At 34.1% G+C, this 23,100-nt stretch overlaps 1 protein-coding gene across 2 annotated transcripts in view; it reads left to right on the top strand.

Annotated features, from left to right (window-relative positions):
- The first annotated feature begins 763 nt into the window (after positions 1-763).
- LOC114939725 (zwei Ig domain protein zig-8) overlaps positions 764-23,100 on the top strand; it is a 159,802-nt gene continuing 137,465 nt past the window's right edge. For both annotated transcript variants that reach the window (XM_085490306.1, XM_029314149.2), the window contains exon 1: positions 764-1,678. The gene's annotated coding sequence lies outside the window, so the exon portion shown is untranslated. The remainder of the gene's footprint in view (positions 1,679-23,100) is intronic.

The following is a 23,100-nucleotide window of genomic DNA, read 5'->3' as shown; positions in this document are numbered from 1 at the left end:
TAAATAGATATCGCTCATAATATTCTCACGGTCCATTTGCGGACTTTGTCCCAATGGAATATCCATGTTCCGATGACAGAGCAGAGCTTCATCGAAAGCTTAATCCCAGATAGGACGCATTTGTAATCTGCAACCTTTTTGTCTCTCTTTCTCTCTCTCTCTCTCTCTCGAATTTCTCTTTTATTAAGCGCCTACTTGGAAGATTGGTTCTCCGTTAAAAACTCGCCCATTACAAGTGGATCGTGTTATTTGCAATAGATTTTCATCGATGTCACGAGTGGGAAAAAATTGACATAGTGAGTAGATGAAAGAACGAGAGAGACAAAATCGATCGAAAGTGAGAGAAAGAGATGACATAGATCACGGTCGCAAGTATGCAGTGCCTTCTTTCCGCCTCGTCGCGAGGGATTCAACGATGCATCAGGTCGAAGAGAGGGAAAAAAAAAAATCCGGAACTGTATCGGAACTATGTCGTGAAAAAGAAGGGGCCTACGTGTCGCAACGAGGGATTGAGCTAAACGAAGAGAAAGAAAAGTTCGTAAGAGAAAGAGAGAACGAGAAGTTCGTGTTGGAAGAGGATCGAAGGAAAGCACGGAGACTGCGTGAGAGAGCGGGAAAAGCGCGCGAGGGTGAAAGAGAAGGCGGAAAAGCGATGGAGCGACGTCGGAGAGAGAGAGAGAGAGAGAGAGAAGAGTGGGAGTAGGGGAAGACAGAGACAGAGAACGGAGGGTTCGTTTGCCGAGCTCAGTTACGCCGCGCCCCTTGCGATGAGCGTTACACCACACGGGGGTGAGATCGCGGTGTCTTTTCTCGAGGAAGAGAGAGAAAGAGTGATCGCTCTCTCTTTTCTTCGCTGCTTTCCTCTATTTTTTTCGCGATAGAATAATTGACGACGCGAGGAAAAAAATTAGGAGAAAAAAATTCCGAAAGGAAAGTGACAGCTAGCACGTTGGAGAGGTTGGTGTGCACGTGTTTGTTCTCCAACGAAGAATTAAACCCTCCTAAGGTCCTCGACGCTCTCGATACTTATGCTGTCGTTCGAAACTCTCCGTCTCGGTGGATGTTTGACTATATAACAAGTCGTGTGTATGAATATTTAGCGTGAGAGAGAGAGAGACACGTAAGGGAATCGCGAGACCTCTCAGCTGATCTTCGCGCGAGTGGAAGAGTGTATATTTACGCGAGAGCAAACTGTATTTAATACATTGATGGATTATATAATATATTATATATAAATATTGTGTATATTATAATGTGATTTTTGGTTAATATCGGATGGTGATCGAGTGACGGCGATATTTGCTCGAGAAACATTCAGCGACGTTTTAATCGACGATAAATTGATCTGCGAATCGTCATTTGCGAAGAGGGACTTTGTGACATCTTTGACTTGAAGCCAATTAAAATTATCGAGGGCGAATGCTAGCAATGATGTGTAGAAGCGGCGTGGCAAAGTTTTAATAGATAAAATACTTTCGGAAGAGAGAGAAAATATGAACATGATTGAGTGATCGATACGTGATTTCGTTTAAGAAGTTTCTCGTTTGCGGAGATAGGCAGGTATGAAGTAGCCGAAACTTTCAGAAACTTTTAAAACTCTCTGTTGATCATACAAATTTCGAATCGAATGAAGCGAAATTAAGGAGGCGATTCAATCTCGAGACCATCTGTCAAAAAGGTAAATAATTTACATATTTCGTACGCATGACTTTTACATGTAAAGAGCCATTTAAACAGCGCGCCTGTGATTTTATCCGATGATCAAGACATTTCTTCATTAGCTTTTATTATTCCGTTAAAATTAGAAGATCAATTATTTTAGAAATTTTGCAATATTTGCATACTTTTAAAATAAATACATGTTTATGCATTATAATATACGAAAAATAGTAGGTAACTCTTTTTTCGTAACAATATTTTTTTATCGAAATAAGTTTTCTTTACGCGATCTTATGTAAATATTAGGCGATTTCATCTAATATATACTACAATATTTACACGCGTTTGCACGAAATGTACATACATATATAATTGTATCAAATACACGTCTACAAAGGAAATCACGAAAATAAGCAGAAAAAATAAAAACCTTTTTCTTTATTTTAAAATTATATATTACATGCATTAATAATAATAATAATTATAATAATAATAAAAGTTTCTGACAAAATATATTACATGTAAAAATACATATTTAAAAACTATGTAATTTATTTTACGTATGTTTCTTTTTACTGTATATGTAACTTTTAAGATAACGTATTTACCGAAAGATATCGTTCTATGAACAGAAAAAGTGTCATCTTTTCTATCGAATGACAAGAAGAAATACGCAAAGAATTCCACACTCGTTCTTGCTCCAGCAAAAAACTATACAGCAAACTAGGTCGAAGCATGAAAGCGTGCTGCATTTATTTACGAATTATGATTTCGCGAAGAAAGAATGACCGAATAAATCGCAAGTTTTCCGGGCACGTTGCACGCCGTGGAAATCGGAGTTGATTATACTCGCAAAAGGGCTCTCTTTCTCTCTCCCACGAATCTCTCTCGAGCAGGCAGCATTTTCGGACAGTGAAGTAGCGTCAAGTACGCCACGAACAAATTATCGCGAACAATCAATTGTACGAGAGCCGACGGACGCGAAAATTTAAAGGGAAATCGAGGACGGAAAGCGTCGAGCGAGCTTTTAGCTATTCGGACGGAAATGTCGGGAGAGCGAAGCAGCTTTGCCAGAGAAAATTCCCTCGAACTAGTTCGATTTAGGCGAGTCCAGATACATTTCGGAATTTTAAAAGTCGCGATTCAAGTTTTCCTTACAAAAGAATAAATTTGCTTCACGTGCTGGACGGTTCCGCTATCGAATCGTCGCACATATCAAGATCGATGGAACTTGAACTCGATTGTTTTCGACTTTGTCTCCGATTGGCGATTTCCACCTATTAAACGCCTCATTTTGTGAAGTCGAAGTTGAATTGCGATGAGATAAACGGACGAGAGTAGAGAGAAAGAGGTTTCTTCTTTTGTTAGATCTAATTTAATTCAATGTTGCAAGATTTGCTAATTTACGCTCTATATATTGTAATTTATATGGTCCACTCTAAATATTTTTTCTTTTTTCCTTTTCCAAAAAAAAGTTTCGCACAAAAGTTGCTTAACTTAAGAGAAAACAGCTGTAAATTTGTTTATAAATGACGCTATTTTAAAGAAATTTATTAATAATTTTGTGGTTAATAAAAATAATTTTTTAGGCAAAAAATTTGTAGATCTCATCGAGATAAATGCAACTATATGTATTAGTTGAGTATTTTCTTGATTTTTCCATAAGTTTTAATCTTGAGACCACTGTCAAAGATAAATAATTTATGTATTTTATATGCACGACCTGTATAAGCAATTTAAATGCACGCGTTTGTAGTTTTCCACATATTTTTTAATTTTGGAATATATTAATGTTATGAAAATATGTCAGAGAAGTAAAACAGATGTAAGGTCTCTTTAATACTAATATACATATATGGTTGAATTTATTTTAATAAAACTCTCCTACAACTTTTGTTAAAAGAATCGTGTTTCCAATTTAAAAAAGTAACCATTTTATTCTTAATAAACTTCTCGGAAACGATACCATCTGTCAATCAAATTAATATCGCTATTTTATGTCTCTCTTTTTTGTAAAAGATGTAGGAAAAAAAGATATATAGGATGGGACATTAATATGATCTACTCTGTATCTGTATATAGTTTATGAAATGGCAAAAGTTTCTTAACAGAAAGTAATATTTTAGCGATAACAAGATAACAATAACACAAAAAAGATCATGTAAAAATAATACAATTATATTGTCAAATGGCAGACTTGTCAATTATGAGCACCTTTATAACGCTCATGTTTTTGCTGCAAGTGTTGCTTGCAATTTCCCTCGAATGGCGCACAGCCAAATAGTCTTGATTATAAACGAATTAAATCCTTAAAAGCTGAGCATTTTATCAGTGTGGTGTTTCGCCAGTTTTTCTTTTTTTTTTTTGTGACATTCGGAGGAGACGCCACGAAATTGTGAAAATCCACCGTGCTTTTCGCTTTTTGTCAAACGATTGGATGATTAATCATGCCGTCCTACATCCTCTTCTGTCCCTTTGGCCTGTGTGTGTGTGTCCACATCTACGCAATACGCGTTAATTTCTGTGCGCATATGCGTCACCCGGACCGTGTACCTTTTAGGTGAACGAGAATTCATCAATGTCTAAAACTAGAGTGAAGCCTTCCGAGTGATTGACCGTAGCTAGGCCTTATCATTCCATGTGTGTGTTGCTTCACTACTAAATCTAATATTTCTAATCTAGCGATCCAATATTTCAGAGAAATTTTGTGATAAAAATAAATTGCCGTTATCTTGTGATAATTTCTCGCTTTTTTTTCAAGAAAAGAATAATTTTATATTTATATTTTCATTTTATATTAATTTTATATTAATTACAAAATTTAATAATAAATTTATTTATATTTTTTATATAACTGTTTTGTATTCATAAAAGTAATCAACTCTTCTAATAAATTTGTGATTTTAATGTCACTCTGTCAATCAATTTGCATATGAACATCTAATAATCTTTTGATAATCTCTAAAAAAAAATAATTTTATATTTATATTTCAATTTTATATTAATTTTATATTTCATTTCTAATTTAATATTTTACATTTAATTGTAAATTTATTTATATTTTTATATAATACTTTATATTCATAAATTTCGTTTTTCCCCAACTTTTTTCAATATGTAACTTTAATATCACACTGTCAATTAATTTGCGCATAAAAAAATCTAATTTAAAGCAATCTATTCTAATGAAAAAGCTTACTTTCATTTTCTATAATTTGATAAACCTTTTATAAATACTGAATTAACTATCTTTATACAATTTATACGAGCAGACTTATTTTATCGCTTATGTTCAAGAACGTTACAGGAACCGCGATTGCATGAGCTCCCTTACATATGGTGATACAATTGATAACCGTGCATAAGCGCGTTAGATTTATCCGGCGCATCAACACTCTGACCTCATTCAACCGTTTAATCCACACGAGATACGTACGTATGATTAGACGATTCGATGGAAACGGAGAACCATTCGGTATCCCGGTGCTTATCCGCTCGCTCAACGGCCTCCGCAATTCACGTTAGCCCGATGTAGCCCGACCATGGATAGTCGACGAGCTTATGAGCTTTTCAACGGACGCGAACCAACGGACTCGAAGCCATCGTCCAACAAGGACGACATATCCCAAGCTTATATGCACGTATATCGCGGTCGATCGATTCCCCATGCCTCAAACCTGCCATCCCGATCCTTAAATGAGCATTGCCGTGTAATGTCGTGCGGTGTTTAAGCGAACGAAGCACGTACATATATTTCACGCGCGATTGCTGCAGCTGATTGCCTATTTTCCGCGCACAGCAGCATCGCACTTAAGTAAAGATATTCCGAGAGGCGTCTTCACACGTTGTATGACGCACGACATTTGCAGTCGCATCCTAAAACCTATATGGCTCCCTGGAATTTTTGCCCAAAGGTAATGTGTGTCAGAGCGAAAACATAACGCGATATAATTGTAGCCACGGTTGAAATTATTTATATCAATTTACTTTTAATTGCAGACAGTCGATATTGACGCTCGGCTAGCGAGGGATAAATGTGGCGGTTCATTTATAGTCATTACAATAATGCAATCTCCTCACAGTTTTTTGTCATTTCATTGTAAATTGTATTCTTATTTTTAAAACTTTCTACTTATTTTTAGAGTTTTTAGAATCTTGTTATAAAATAACCGCTAAAAAATATTTATATTAGAAATATCTGATATATATAAATTAGAAATATACAATATATAATAATAATAATAATAATAATATATAATAAAATATGATATATAAATTAGAGAAATATCTGAAAAATATTTCTTGTAAATAAGTGTATTGTTTTATTAAATTAAAAATAAATCTCATTTCATCCATATTTTTTATAAATTAGAAATATCTGATACTAATCTTTAGAGAAAGATTAAATGTTAGATTTAATTGTTAGATTTAATCTTCGTCTAAAGGTCTTTAGATGTAAAAGCTTCTTCTAAAAATTATAATATCAGATATTTTTTACTTTATAAAAAATAAATAGACAAATATGATAATGTAACATCGAATGGAACGATTCTCATAAAAGAATATAAACGTTTGTTATTAACAAAGACTATATTTTTAGTTTTAGAAAATGTTTCAGAAATATTTAAGAATATCTGTTAAGAGGGATTTTATATAATATAATATACAATCCTCTTACTTCGAGAATAAAATTTTTTGGTACACGATTTTTTTTCTTTTACACAGCGAATCCCGCTGTATGGTTTAGGAAATATTTATTGTGAAGTAATATCGACGAAAAATGTGGATATGAACGACGGATATAATCCGGTTACCCCCGCTGATTGAACTTTTATAGAGATGCAAAACTATATTTGTATTAAGAGGAAAGTGGACGATATATTCCAGATTGCGCGCGCCACGAGAAAGTAATTTCGGGAAGCTATTTCGCGTTACACAATTGCCGTGAAAAACGTGCAACTTCCAACGCGGCCAATTTTATTTTTTTTTTTTTCGCGCGCACAAGCAATGCTAAAATCTGTCACCGGAACGCCGATCGATCTCCGCGTCACAAAGCAGTTACTTCCGAGCGCGAAATTTCACGCATCCTCCCGAATATTAAAGAGAGACGCGAATGAGATGCGCAGGATGGGAAATTGTTGACACGCGAAATACAGATTCTCTATCGATTTATAACGACTTGGCGATCTCGCAATATTTTCCACGGAACAATCACGTCGTTGGCCATTTCATGCGAACGTTCGATCGATCACGCGTTATATCTATATTTAATCACTCTGCATCCGTATTTTATGCTATGTCTACTCGATATATGATTAACTCATTATATACGCATAGCGTACACCGTCCACGATCAACGCTAATCAAACAACGTATTATGTAATTTGAATGTAGTGACGTTTGCTAGACGCATATTGTTTCTTCTCTCTAATTTTTTACATTATTAAATTCATGAGATCGCGCCGAGATAACAAAGGTTTGCGTGCAATGTACTGTGGTGGCATACCGAAAAATATTGTATTCTCAAAGCAAGAGGAGAGTGTATACTAAAAAATCTCTCTTAACAGAGAGATTTTTAGTGTTTCAGAACATCGTCTAAAATTAAGAATATATTCTTTATTAATTACAATTTTCATATATTTGTTTTGTGGATCATTCATTTGACGTTAGATGATTATATTTTTACAGTAGTATACGATTATAATAGTATTGCAATTTACAGTGCAATTATAAAAGTATGTGTCATTGAATGGTTTTTTTATAAGAATGAATGAAATTAATAAATAGTCCGAAAAAGACTCAAACGATTTAAGAAAAATGAGTATAACCGTTTCCAAGATCCAGATCTTGTGCTTAAAACAATGTATTTTTTATTAATGTAAAATTAAGTTCCATTTCGTGTACATTTTTATAAATTAAAATTATCTGATACTAACATTCTCCTCTTAAGATAAGAGGATTCTTTTAGCGTCTATTTTAGAATATTTGAAAAATAAGGGAAAATTCTTAAAGAATCTTGGGAATACTATTTTTTTCCGTGTAGTAACTATATGGAATATGGAGGGAAGGGCAAGGTGAGGTAATTACATCATGGTGCATGCTAAGTTTAATCAATCATCGTGAACAACCTCTTGCATCTTGCCGCAAGGGAAACACAAAGATCCTGTAATTTAATGCAACGCCGCAGATTAGATTGTGCATACATTAAGAAGAGCTGTTTCCCGACATTTTTAACTCCGCGGGATCCTCGTCGACATAAATTGTTAAATCCGTAATGAAGTGAAAACCGTTTTCCGTTTATCGCCATTTTCTCTCTTCGCTCGTAAAAAAATATCTCTCTTTCTCTCTGATAAAAATTCATCATCTTTGTTCACAACAACGTTGCGTTTACGCTCCTATGTTCGGAGTTTCCAACGTGTTAATTTACAAACAATTCGATGCAGATGGAGGAGATGGAAAGGAGAATGAGTTCTCCGAAACAAATAGTAACAGAAAAATTCATTTTTCATGTTTGAACCTCGGACCGCGATTCCAAACATTCGTGGCCGTTGTTTTCTCTATACATCCGATATTATGTGCAAAATAGCGACTCATGCTGAAGTCGCAGAGTTGCTGGGAAACGAGAACGACAAATGAATTTCAACATGAGAGTCTAGCTTAGCAATCCCGTTAATGAAAATGGAATCGCTGAAAATCGCACTTAAATCTGTCTATCGAGCTAAGCTTATTACGATTTATAGCTTGTGTCGCAACTTATCACTCTCAGTATAACTTTCTAATTTGCGCGATATTATGATAATCATGAGGAAAACGGAAATTAAATAAGAGAAGTGCTGAAGAGTTTCGCGAAAACTTTTATATCCGCTCTTTTCTTCGTTATTAACTTAATTGAATGCATCTCGAATAAGTTAAATAATCAATATATCGAAGAAAATGTCCCATTTTATTTCTCTGCTTATTTACAAACTTTAAATTTATATATATATATATATAAGTATATTTCGAGTTTGTGTACCCTGAGTTTGCATTTGTTTTGTCATCACAGAAGTAGTAATGCATGTACGATTGTAAGTGACAACTTATCGATGCAAACTTGATGTGAATATTGAATGACACAACCGACGTATACATACCAAACGTAAATCAACATTGTGAATGTATTAATTATTCGCCCGCGAGACACAGGAGCGAGTTTCTAGAATCTGACAGTAACGGAGGTTGCAACTGGTTAACATGTTCGACGATATTATTTCGGCAAATGTTACACACAATGCGAACGCATCCGTAGTATTGCATGATAAACGCTTGCCCATTGAAATTGCAAAAATGTTTGCTTATATAATTTATTTTATTTGTTTCATTAATTTTATTTCATTTATTATTACATTCATTTATTATTTTATTTATTATTTAAAAACAAAACAATTTAATCCGTCAATGCTCGTAAGGAAATTTTTATTCGCAACATATGTGCGTATTTGTTTAAATAAGCAAGTATACGTAATGACAAATTTCTTTTTGTGTGTTGATTTAAAAATATTTGATTCCTTAATTTATACACTTATCATAATGCGTTTATATTATATTCTTTCTGGATTTTGAAAATCAGCATTATCGTTTATTATATACTTTATAATATCTTTGTGATATTGTTTACTATATTTTTGATATCTTAACAATATATATTTGGAGGGTGGATTAAAATTAATTAATTAATCAATTTTGTGCATTAAAAAATATCGAAATTGGCACAATTTCCATATATTTGTTCGCAGATTATTTATTGGAAGCATATTCAATGTGTTATTTGTACCAATAAAAATGCTAATTTCTAGCCGTTTTGCATACAAAGTCGTTGTAAAAATATAAATAATAATATATATTAATAATATAAAAATTATATATATATATATATACATATATTTTATAAAATGTTATATTTATATCAATCAAATAAAATGAAACTATATGAGCCTCATAACACGCAATCGACAGAGAATTGTATAAATTTCCAAATGAGGAATATATATTATTGCTAAATGTTAAGTTTTATTATATAAACATGTGTAATAAATATTATACAATACATATAATAAATCTGTATATATGTATATAAATGAATAATATATATAATATATAACATAAAATATATATATATATATATATATATATATTATATATAATAAAACCTGCTATTTAGTAATAATTTCTTAATTGAAAATTTCTATGATTCTCCATCGAATTGTGTATTGGCCTCGAAGAGCTTCATTTTATTTCACTTTATTTTCTGAGCCATCTTGGCATCTTTTCATCTTTCTTTTTATTTTCGCGATTTTTACAATGACGCAAGAGAGAACAAGTCTCTTTCACGTCGAACTAATAATTCTTCCCGTGGTCAGAAGTACGTGCCTCGCTCATGAAGCTTCGTGCAACCGCAGCCACAAGGTACGGCGTAAATTCGCAGTTCCGCCTTTTTCTTTCTCTCTATTTTTTTTTTTTTTTACTTTCGCTTCGGAATAAGACGGTTGACGTTTAACGTAAGGCGCCGAGGCGTATCAGGGTTTCGTGAAAATTAACAGCCCCCGCGTGAAATTACGTGAGCATGAAAACGGAGAGTGGCTTGAACGTATTTGCATAACCCTTTTATTTATGTTCGCGTGATGCAGTGGTGACAGTGCACGTTTAAGGGAACGCGCCCGAGTTGAAAAATAAAAGAACACGTACTCCATGACGGTACACATCAGGTTGTAAAAAAAAAAGATAACAGATCAGTATAAATCCGTTTTCAAATAAAAAATATCTCGGATCTACAAACAACATCTTAAATGTTAGAAATTTTCTTTGATTTAATACTTCCTCTCTTGCATATATTGTTTTTTGTATACGGTAAATGGTCTGGGTTTAAAACACTCTAGAAAAAGAATTATTCGAAAATTCTTACGATGTTGTTGCCGAAATTTGACATATTCGCCTATTGCGAATATTTCGAAATATTATAATTAGAGAAATGCTTGTATATATATATATATATCTCGAATAATAAAGAACTTTATTAAATTCTCTCTATTTTCCCGTCAATCAAATATATTATGAAGCGAGTAAAATTTATAGATATAGAAGCTGCAATTAATATTACCTTAATGAATTAATATCTTAATTTCCAAACTATTACAGTAAGATAATCCAAACTTTAACAAGGCCGCAGAACATTGTTAACAAAAATTCTTTGATATTGCTGCCGAAATTTGATACATTCGCCTATAGCGAATATTTCGAAATATTATAATTAGAGAAATGCTTGTATCAATATACCTCGAATAATGAAGAACTTTGTTAAAAAAATTTTTAATTTTTCCGTCAATCAAACATATTATCAAGCGAGCGAAATTTTTAGACGCACAAGTTAATGAACGAATATCTTAATTGTCAAAGCATTATAAGATAATCCAAAGTTGATCGCGACACATTGTTATCGAACACAGGTTTTGCAGGCAGAACGAATGGTAAACAAGATGATTGATCGAGAAGTCATTATTAGATATGCTAATCGCCGGAGTGTGGATAGGGAGCATCATCCTGGGGTCTCTCAAGTTTTCCTCCGGCAACATCCACTGAATTGCTAACCGCGTTCGTACGGGAGGAACTTTCGTGACGAATCTCATTTCGAGCGTGCTCGCATAATTTCACCATTGAACATAACTGGAAGGAAGAGAGGGAGACCGAAAGGGTATACGATGTCGTCCCTTTACGAGGGGAAACTTGTGTCGTTCCCCCAGAGCGAACCTGCCTCAACTTCCGGTTATCCGATCTTGTCGCACCAGCCCGTGTTTTATCCCGCATTCATCTCCATTCTCTTTCCATCTTATTTCTTCCCTCATCAATGTTCTCTGCCGCGATCTCCTTTTCGCTAGACCGGAATACAAATTACCTGGTGGAACGTCGCCTCACAAGTAAAGTAGATAACGGCAATTAGAACATCATCCGGGACATGGAGTGGCATGAGTCTGAATCGTTTAATCCGCGGCGACCCTTTTCTTGCGTCTCGGCTAAAACACGTTGACGCGACGCGAAATTTCGTCGACTTGTGTACATTAGCGCGATCGTATTAAACGTCGTCGTCGTCGTCGTCGAGTCGACAATAACGATAATCAGATCAACCTATGTATATGTATATCACGTTTGGTAGCGTTTCCCGGCGTTTAACACTAATCATTTATATGTATATTAGAGCAACGTGTTTAAATATAGCTCGCTTAATAAAAATAATATTCCGGAGGGAAGAAAAAAATGTAAATTTCCTGTTCCTTATCTTTAATTATTCATTCAGAAAACTTGCCTGTTTTTTTTTCCACCCCTCTAATATTTTCGTTATCCTAACAAGATGGGAGAAACTCAGACTTTATTAACCGATAAATATAAGCGCGATGAAGAGATAAGAGCGATCATATATTTGAGAATTTAATATATTACAATTATATTTAACGTAATATAATATATTAGATTTGATATGTTATAATTTCTGTGAAAAATAATTTAATGCAATGTAATGCAAAAAAAAAAAAAAACAAATACATACACGAGCTTTTGTTTCATAGTGTAGTCGATCGTGAATTAATTTAGGTGCTTTATTCGTGCGCATTTCCTTTAATAAGGTTTATCTTGGAGGATCGAAGGTGAGAAGATGAGTATTAAAGAATTAATACATGCGCAAACTTAAACACTGAAGAACAAACTTATTCATGGAAAATCGTGCGTATATGGGGTAAACAGCACGTTTCTCTCTTTCTTACTGTGTGCTTTCCCCAGTACATAAAATCACTCGAGCGTTTCTATAATTTCTTGAAACGCAATCGCTAGATTTATCATTCAACCTCGTCTAACATCCGCAATACGTCGCTATAATCCCCCACATTTAGATTTCTCTTTGACGAAGAGATGCATTCTGTCCAACTTTATTGCTCGTAAAAGATGGTCTAATATTCTTACGCAGATATATTTACGGGAACATATTGAAATTTATTCCTTCTATGTGTATAAATATGAAATTATCACGATTATTTCTATGTAATTTCGCGCAATTGAAATGAATAATTCTTATTAAAAAATAACATATCCGATAAAAACAACTTCCATAACGGAGAAGAATAATTACAAGAGAGATTATATTGACACACAATACATTAAGCAGCCATTTTTCATTTACTTATCGCATTTCTCTTCACGCAATAGATGGCTAATTCTTTCTCCCGTCGTGACTAACAATGCATGTTATTGGAATTCGCATTGTCACATAAGTTTGTAACTTTGTCACAAAGTTATCTGCTAACACACTTATAGTTGAGTACGATTTGCTTATATATTCTCTTAGATGTTCGGAATACAAGTAGGCTAGTGGTGGTTCCTCTTGAAAGTATTAATAAGACAGATAACGACAATTAGAATGTCATATCAACTAATAGAAGATTTTCAAACTGTTTGATAACACGCAGGTGATAAAAAATATGATTTTATTATAAATTATAAAATATCTCGTACACCATTTTTCGATGATTTTATCTCAATATTTTTATGCAAAAATCAATCAATTTTATTTTTAAGAAAAAAATTATATATAATAAAATTATACTTTTATATTATACAAACTTTCTAAATCAAACATATATATAAATTACTTTAAAAAGCAATAATGTGGTTTCATGACGCTAATTGATTTCTCTATTTTGTACATAAAAATATTGAAGTATAAAAACATTGAAAAATGAAATATTTTATATATATTGAACTTTATGTATAAAATTTTAAAATATATATATACAAAAAATATGTGACATGGGAAAATCGATGTTTACGACAAGTGGAATCGCGCCACTTCCGATACATACGAATGACTTGGCCAGAGACGGCGTAAGGTGTCACGTGAACTCTGTCTGACGGAACAGAAGTTTCGGGAGGGAAAGCGGATATCCGTGTCACGTATGTGTAACCAATTGAATCGTTTTCGATAGAGTCTACTTGAAAATTGAACGGCCGTATAGAGGCAGATGGAGAACTTTGCCGGGCAAACTCTACGCGCTCGCGTGCAGAGAGACAGAGAGAGAGAGAGAGAGAGAGAGAGAGAGAGAGAGAGAGAGAGAGAGAGAGAGAGAGAGAGAGAGAGAGAGAGAGAGAGTTTCGTCGATAGTTTTGATTTGGCGGTACTCTCCGTGGTAACTAGCTGGCAAACGCAGCGGACGCCCTATTCCTCCATTGTGCGAAATGAAACTTTAGGAGAGGTAGACATCCCCTTTTCTCTCGAACAAGGGCGATTTTTCCCAGAGTCTGTCTACGTGTCGCTCGATCGGAAGACCCGATTTTCTCGAATAAATACAGCCAGCTGAACGATTCTTCGGTCAAACGTCTCCCGACGGTTTTGCCCGATGCATTTATTCGTACGACGTCGTCGAGAGTATCAGTAGTGTTAACCCGAATACGAAGTTAAATAAAGGAATGGGAGAATACCGATTGCTGTATTCTACGAGCGTGAAATGTATTTTGCGATACACGTTGAAGGATCTTTTCTGTCAATATAGGTACCCGAATACCAACACGTTTTTTTTTTTTTTTACACATTGCGACCATTTCTATCAGCTGCTGGACATCAAACTGGGATTTTTTCCTGTTATACAGGGTATTAAAAAAAAGAGTTGGAGATTTTATCCATCTATATATAGTATTAACCAAGACGAATGAAAAAAAATCTTAATCGATATAAATCTGCTGTTTTAAATATTGAAATATATTTTACACTTTAATCATAAAACTGCATCGTTTATTAATTTTCACATATGTAAATAAACAAAATACAATTTAAGTTAATTATTATTATTTATTTTACTTGTAAAATAATCAAAATGTTGTACATATTCTTCGTAAAAGGAAGTTTTGCCTCCTACCAACTATTTAAAAAAAATTGCGTTTTATTTATATATATATATATATATATATATATGTGAATTAAAAAATAACAGTTTTATGATTAAAATATAAAATAACTCTATCTCCGATACAAAAATTCTTTATATCTCGCTCTAGGCGAAAAAAGGTTTTAAATTGCTTTGGATACCCGTTCCTTGACAGAAGAGTTAATCTAGGACTGTCGCATAAATGATTTCTCGATTACGCGCTTCGCTATCCGCGATTATATCGCCTGGAGAAACGAAAGCAAGCATAAATACGGACGTTTTCGTATCATATCTCGCGTGTATATTCGCGAACGGCACGAATCGAGAAGAGGGCGAACGAATATCCAATAATGTCAATTCAGCTGATAAGAGAGAGTCAGCTGTGAATTCATTGAATGGGACGCAGTAGCGCACCGGTGCGCATTCGCTTCGGGTGCCGACGTAGCTACTCTCTGGCAGGACGAAATCGCTGAGCAAAGCGATACCAGGAGCATAGGATTTGGACCAAACGGTGGCGGATGTATCGACGGTCGACTTCATTGATTGAATACATCTACTATACTCTAGCCCCCGAGCATTAATGCCAACGTGTAATGTCGCGGCAACTGAACTCCCGAAATCAAAGGTGCGTGATAAATGTGATTTAACGATCGACGGCTGATCGGGTGAGGAGGCAAATAGAATGGCAATTCGCTTTTGTAAGGAGAAGGAGAGACAGGCGCTATTTAATCTACTTTACATCGCAATATCATATATTATTTTATGTAGCGATGGAAAGTTATCTTACAAGTAAGTTTCAATTTGTTTCGTGGTTTCAAACTTTTTATCGTTATACTTCGACAAAAAAAAATAATACTTTCAAGACTTTGGAAAAAAAAAATCTAGATCAAGCATGTTCAAATTTTTTATAAATACTAATGAGATATTTACATCGTATACGGAATAATTTTAAATAAGCGAAGAATTTTCTTCATTTTCCTAATTTTGATTATTCATCTCTTTTTCTCTCTATATCCGTGCAACGTAAAATTTCTCCCCAATTATTGTAATAAAAAGAAAAATAATTATTACAACAAATTTACGATCATTATCCCGCAAGAGCGAGACATTATTATTTCCGCAGAATTCCCATAGAATTTTCATAGAAATTCTCGCGCACGTGCGACGCAGTACCGAAAATCACAAATTCTTTTTTTCCTTTTCTCCCCCGAATACGATTTTCTTCCGCAGGACATTTTCATCGAGCGTGTTGTAACGGCAGTATGAACATTTGCGTTCTGCGCGAAGTATTACATGCAGTTCCGCTAGAGCGAAAATTACGTTATCACACGAGTATATAGAGTTGGGGAATATGTGTTGTACCTATACCTATACGTCGGGACAAAGTCTCGTGCACGCGTGTAATAAGCAGGATGCGCATTATGCGGCTCTAATACTGGAACCTGCCCGGCATACGTTTCTTTCACAAAATATATGTACACGCAAACGGAGCGCCGTTATTATGTAATTTGCGCATGCAATCCGCAGTGCTAAACAATGCAGAAACGAGATTTCGTAGTGGATCCCGCATATTAATGCTTAATTGTTCCTTAGACCGCTTGCCAGATACATTTTCCTCGTGAATCATTGTGCCAACGTAATTGCCGTGTCTCATACATCCATACACGTATGCGCACATGGTTCGAAAAAATATTTTCCAATTTGCAAATAAACGCGAATTACGATTCATAAACCGCATAATAGTGTCTGTCTTTCTCTCTCTCCTTCTCGCTTTTTAATTGGATTAAACATCGGTCCGAACGCCATCGGAAGAGCGATTAGAGAATAATCGACGCCAGCACGAGGTATCCTTTTACTAGATTAGGCGTTAAATAGCGTTAGGTTGCAATTTCCGACATTTATCGTCGAGTGGTGCACCCTTTAATAACGTACCGAATTTTTTCTATACGTAAAATAAGATTTCTCAGCACAGTTTTTTCCTTGTTCCGACAATTTTGTTATTATCTCTCAAATTTCTGAAAATTTCTCACTTTTTAGACATCTGCTTCTTCTTTATCGAAATTTAATAAACATAGAGTAACATGTTACTGCATTATTAATAAACATTTATTAATTAACATATGAATGCATTAATAGTTATAATATTTAATAAAAATAATAAATGTTTAACAAATGATTGTTGAGTAAATGGCAATAAGTCTGGCACCGCGCGTTTGGTGCAATTGTATCGTGATAAAATTAATTAACTTAAGTAAACATCGCGAAATTTATTATACATATCAGTTACAAATATTTCATAAGGGATCTCGACATATTTATTATATTATTAATCATATTAAATATATTAATATTCAATAGACATAAAATACATATACTTATATTCCGACTTTTATTAGAAATAATTATATATGTTAATATTTAATAATATATATTAAATATTATAATAATAGAGATATTTATTGTTGGTAACAATAATGTCAGCAATAGCATAAAGTATCTTGAAAAATTGTGCGATCGTAATATAGCGATATATCAAATCGAAGCTATTTGTTCGAGATGCATTCATTTCTGATTGGCTATTGCATGTAAATGCAGAATTGACACTGCACGATCGGGTTTGTAACACTCTCTCTCCTCTCAACCGTTCCTCTTAACGGCTATTATGTACGCATTTTCCCCCTCATTTGTTCTTAGCACTTTCCATTCCATTCGGTCAACACGGCTGTTGCTCGCCCTGTTTATCCAGGGTTTAGAATTCCGCAAGTTCTAAATAATTACCCAAGCAATTAACACCAATTCAATCAATTATGATTACAATTTTTATCATAAGATTAAAAGAACAATTAAATTTATTTATTATATTGTTATAGTAGAATGAGCTCATTTTGCGAAAAATTTTTATTATAGAAGAAACTGAAGAATTTGACGTCTCGAGATAGAAATATATATAGTATAATATTCGGTATGTGTCAAGAATAATTATACCCAAGCATTTATAACACCAATTCAATTAATTATGATTCCAATTTTGATTACAAGATTAAAAAAACAATTAAATTTATTTATTATATTGTTGTAGCAGTGTGAGCTCGTTTTGCGAAAAATATGTATTATAGAAGAAAATGAAGAATTTGACGTCTCGAGATAGAAACATATATAATATTCGGTATATGTCAAGAATCTCAAGCATTTAAACCAGTACGCTTTCAAAAAATGAAACTCGCACAAGTGTCTCTTATTACTCGTAAAATCGCTCGATATTGCGCGGAGATTTTGCTTCACCTCCATTTATCACGATATCGAGAGATGCATTTGCTTTCACTTCTTCGCGGCATTAATTTCCGATCGACTTTCGCGAGACGAAACTCTCTTACACGAGCGAGCCATAATCCCTCATCGAACTAAAATCTCTCTCTGAAACGTAAAGTCCTCGAATATCCTGCGTACCGTCTGTGTCGAGATGATGCTTTCTACATCGCTCTCTCTCTAGCCCTTCCCACTTTATTAGTCCACTTAACTGCATGCCCGCGTCTATCAATCTACGCACATAGGTACACATATAATATTCGCGTCAATTTGCGCGAACTTCATGAATACGTAAATGTATGTCGCGTCACGTTTATGTGGACATATATCTTACGTGATATCCATCACATCGGCAATCGGTTCAATAGGAGCGTTTGAATGTCGCCACCGACCTAATCGACCTAATCGCCAACATCACCAACTACGCGCTCAGACTGAAAATTTATCGTTCTTAGATGTTAATTCTTTGATATGTATCGCTACCGAGAGTGCGATGTCATTCTTAAAAGCATTAAGTTATTGCACTGAAAACAATTTTATTAAAATTAATTTTTTTGTTTATTTATTATTTTTTAAAATTTATTTTTAAAATATCTTTAAGATTTAATGACCCAATTTCTCTTTTTCTAAAATTAAAATCAGATAATTTTCATTAATAAAAATGTAGATGAAATGGAATTTATTTTTACATTTATAAATAAGTATTTTTCGTAACTGTGTTAATGTTTTTTTTTTTTGTGAAAAATTTTATAGAATATATATAAAATGCAAAATGTATATATAATTTAATTTTATTATAAAATTTATTATAAAATAACTCAATTAACGATGACAAATTTTATCGTAAATAGGACATATGCTACACTGTCGAAAGAAAATAAAGTATAATTTAAAATTCTGTCAATAAAGTACAACAGAGAGAAGAGAGCGAAATATAAAATGATAGATTTAAAAATTGTGTGTAACCAAAGTGTCCAACTCGTCTACGTTCAATCGCTCAAGTAAGAACGAAGCAAAGTGCCGAATAACCCCATTTCACTATTGCCCTTTGAATCATGCTGCCTGCTCGTGAGTGATTTTTACTTCGTCTCGTGGCATTTTATTCCTATGGAAATAGATGTACGACCACTAACGGGCATCTGTCATTAGTTCCAAAAGAATGATGGAAATCTATGCGGTGACGTCTACCGAAACTAATACGGTTAGTAATTCCGATCAAATCGATCCATTTAAAGAGGGATGCTGATAATATCTCGAAATAGAGATAATATCGATTATCAGAGCTTAACGATTTTGTCACAGTGTTTTTTTTACTCGAAATTTTGCTCCTATTTTCCACCTTGCTTTTTTCATATATATGAATTTTTTATATTTACACGAATTCTAGAAAATGTTCATAAAGCTTAATAATGTAATGATAGAGATTTGAAAGAGGAGTTTCGAGAAAATTCTAAATGAGTAGCTTCAAAGAGATAATGATTTAACTACTTGAAGTATCCAGTGTCGGATTGAAAAATTAAGATCAAAGATAGAAGAAAAATTGCGACTCGAGTTATCACTTGCGATATATTCTATAATAAGTAATTTTATTGAATATTCACAACAGTGTTTTTTTCACTCGAAATTTTGCTTCTATTGTATTTTCCACCTTGCTTTGTTCATATATATATATATATATGAATTTTTTATATTTACACAAATTCTAGAAAATGTTCATAAAGCTTAATAATGTAATGATAGAGATTTGAAAAAGGAGTTTTGAGAAAATTATAAATGAGTAACTTCAAAGAGATAATGATTTAACTACTTGAAGTATCCAGTGTCGGATTGAAAAATCAAGATCAAAGATAGAAGAAAAATTGCGACTCGAGTTATCACTTGCGATATATTCTACAATATCAATTTTATTACACCATCAGAGCGAAATGAATCACAATTAATAATGGCGAGATATTATCTGTCGACGATTTTGCAGTTATTCTTTACTGTGATAAAACGACTACGAAAATGCGTGTAGGCTAATTAGAAAAACTGGAACAATACTGTCGTAAAACTCGAGAGAACTCGTTAAGCAAAAATATTAAATTTTCCTCGGACTGGATCAATGCCAGTATTTAACTGCGTATCGGCGCCCACCACGCCTACCCATTTCCATTCTGCTCTAGGGCAATTCTACAATGAGTTCGACGCACACAGAAAATCGACGGAATACATTTCCCGCCGTAGATATAACGATAAACGCTGCGTCGAAAAATCGCGCGAGCAAAAATGCATATGCAAAAAATGGAGTATTTAGGGAAACGCGTGAAAGGGATATTTACTCTATCGAGTATTTATATAACTTAGATAAAAAAAGATTCTCGCTTTCTAATACATATTTGTACACGAGTGTGTAAATTGTTTATTTCGATGAAACGCACCTTTTTTTGTTTTTATTTCAGTTTATTTGTATTTATTTGCATTTATTTGTATTTATTTATATAAATGTTTTTCATTTACTATATAACATTGCTTATGTAGGTAAACTGCTTGTACAATCTTCCTCGAAACGTACAAGGAAAATGGTGAACCCGAAAATTCTGCTTTTGATGAAACTTTACAAACACGTGCGGAGATAAATAGACTAATTTAGAAATGTTCAATCAGCGGTCTTTTACTTTTCTCCAAATTCTTTGTATGCGCAAATTATGCTAATCATCCCCCTTAAATTACTCTACTTACACCCCCTGTGTTTCATAAAAATCTGAATCTTCCGGTTCAGGAAGTTTCCTTGTTAATCAATAAGTCATCAGCTTGTTGCGATCTTCGCAGCAAGACTCCAGACGATACGACGGCGACATATTTTTGAACACAAGACGCGTACACCGCAATCTATTTTTAAGTAAGCGATCTCTCTTCCCTCTCGAAACAATGAGAGAGAAGAGCGCGAGAGTATGCGGTAACTGGATTCGCTCCACTCCAAGCTTTGCGAAACCTCGGAGAGCTCGGAAGCTCGCGATCTCCAGTCTAGGTAAAACTTGAGAAGCGTACACACGCACACACACGCTTTCCACATTCATCCGTCTAGCTGTATCCACACTTAGACAGGGAGCGAAGGGGATGGACTCTCTCATATATCGCCGCATAAGTGTACGTTAGTGCTGAAATGTCGGAGGTGCGCGCGCGCAAAGTATCTGTAGTTACCTATACGCGCGCCTCGGCATCAAACATTCATTCGACTGGTAGCACGAAATGGAGTCTGAGCTTCAAGCACGAGGGAGGGTGGTACTCGGGGTGCCGAGGCATTTACCGATCCTTTCGCCAACTATTTTGCGCTCACTCGGGATTCACGAGAATCCGGACCGAGCACTTCGACGGAGTCGATCGGCCGATCTCCGCATCGAGTAGCGTCTATCGGATTCTTATTTGTACGTGCACGCTTATGTATGTGTGTGCGGGTGTGTGTGTATCCGCAGTCGTTCTTTTCTCCTACCGTCTTATATATCAGCTCATCTCCGCCCAGCTGATATTTAGGAACGTCGTCTTTTGCCTCGCGACGCGTTAACGATGCTCGCGTATAAAAGAGAAACGAGAGAGAGATCAGAAGATATATACAGAGATAAAAAGAAAAAGCAAGAAATATTTCGTACAAAAGTTTCATGCTTGAAATATTTTTCTATTTAATCATATTAATAAAATGTTGAGAAAATAATTCTTGAAAAACATTTCTTTTAATCTTAGAAACAATAATTTTTTTTTTAAATTTTATTAATGTGGCTAAATATGTTCTCACCGTAAATCTTTTGTATAAAATATGTTTTAATATTTCGAATGCCTTTCAAGATATATCGAGAAAAGCAAAAGGCCGCTCTGCATATGAGAAACAGTTTAAACAGCAATTAAAAATTTCTAAATTTATTTAATTATATAATACATATATTTATATATATGTATGTATATTTATATATATTCCGAGAAAAATAAAACCCGATGTGGAATGTGATATTTTATCAAATAAACAATCAGTAATTACACGTGAGAAACAAATTCATGATTATTACGTGAAATCAGTTAATATAAATATACTTTATTTATAACGCGATCTATCTTCAGGAAGTGATCCTTTTCCGTATTCTCTGATTCACGCGAATACATGAGAGAGCGACGAGCGTGTTAAATTAATTTATGATTTTGATTCGCTTTTCCGAGGAGTCTACCTGAACGCTGCAAGCAATTTTAGATGAAAACAAACTCCAAGATAATGTTTGACACAAAATTTACTTAAGAAATTTCTAATAATTTTGGCACGCGTTTAAAAAATACTACACATAGAAAAAAATATTAGCTAAATATTTTAGTTGTCCCTATATACCTAAATTTAGCTAATATTTTCTCTCTCCGTATATTTTATCAGGTACATTTGTATTCATGGAAAATGTACATGCATATATTAAAAAATGGCATTGCACGCCAAGTTAAGTAAATAAATTGTTTCTCATTTTTTTTCAACTCTTTTATCTTTATCAAAAACAATAGAAAGAAGGTAGCGAAAGAGATAAAAAATATTTTTAGGTGTCCCTATATATTACATAAGTATAATATAGGGATACCGAAAATTTAACTATAGTAGCTAATATTTTTTCTCCGTGCTATATTTCATCAAGTAAGTACATCTGTATTCATGGAGAATATACCTACATATATGTATATTAAAAATGTGAATGCCACATTGAATGTCACATTAAGTAAATGAATTGCTATTTATTTTTTACAATTCTTATCTTTCTGAAAAATCATAAAAAAAATACAAGTGGAAAGGATAAAGGATAATTTATTATTGCTTAACTTGCTTTTAACTCTTAACTTGCGCTTAACTCTGCTCTGTTATGGGATGGCACGAATGAGCGCGCCATTAGAGCCGCATTATCTGACAATTCTCATTCTGATTATTGTTGACTTTCGTGGCTTTCCTCGACTTCCTGTCTCAACGATATCATTTTAAGGTGCGCCCGCAGATATTTGCAAAATGCGAGTCCGCGAATATGTGATACTGTTTCGTGGAAACGAGATGTGCTCTCGCAACCGCGACCCAGCTTCTCTGCCATGTCGCCGGAGGGGCGGAATAGCATTGCGAATGCAATAAAAGCACGTCCAATACGTTTAAAACGCGACCCCGTTGTTCATACGCAGGCTTTTTCGTGTTCACCGCTGCGTG

Source organism: Nylanderia fulva, unplaced genomic scaffold (genome assembly GCF_048542155.1).
Source record: "Nylanderia fulva isolate GAGA-0341 unplaced genomic scaffold, ASM4854215v1 Scaffold12, whole genome shotgun sequence".
Lineage (NCBI taxonomy): Eukaryota > Metazoa > Arthropoda > Insecta > Hymenoptera > Formicidae > Nylanderia > Nylanderia fulva.
The sequence above is the reverse complement of the archived record's forward strand: the minus strand, read 5'-3'. Positions and strand labels throughout refer to the sequence as shown.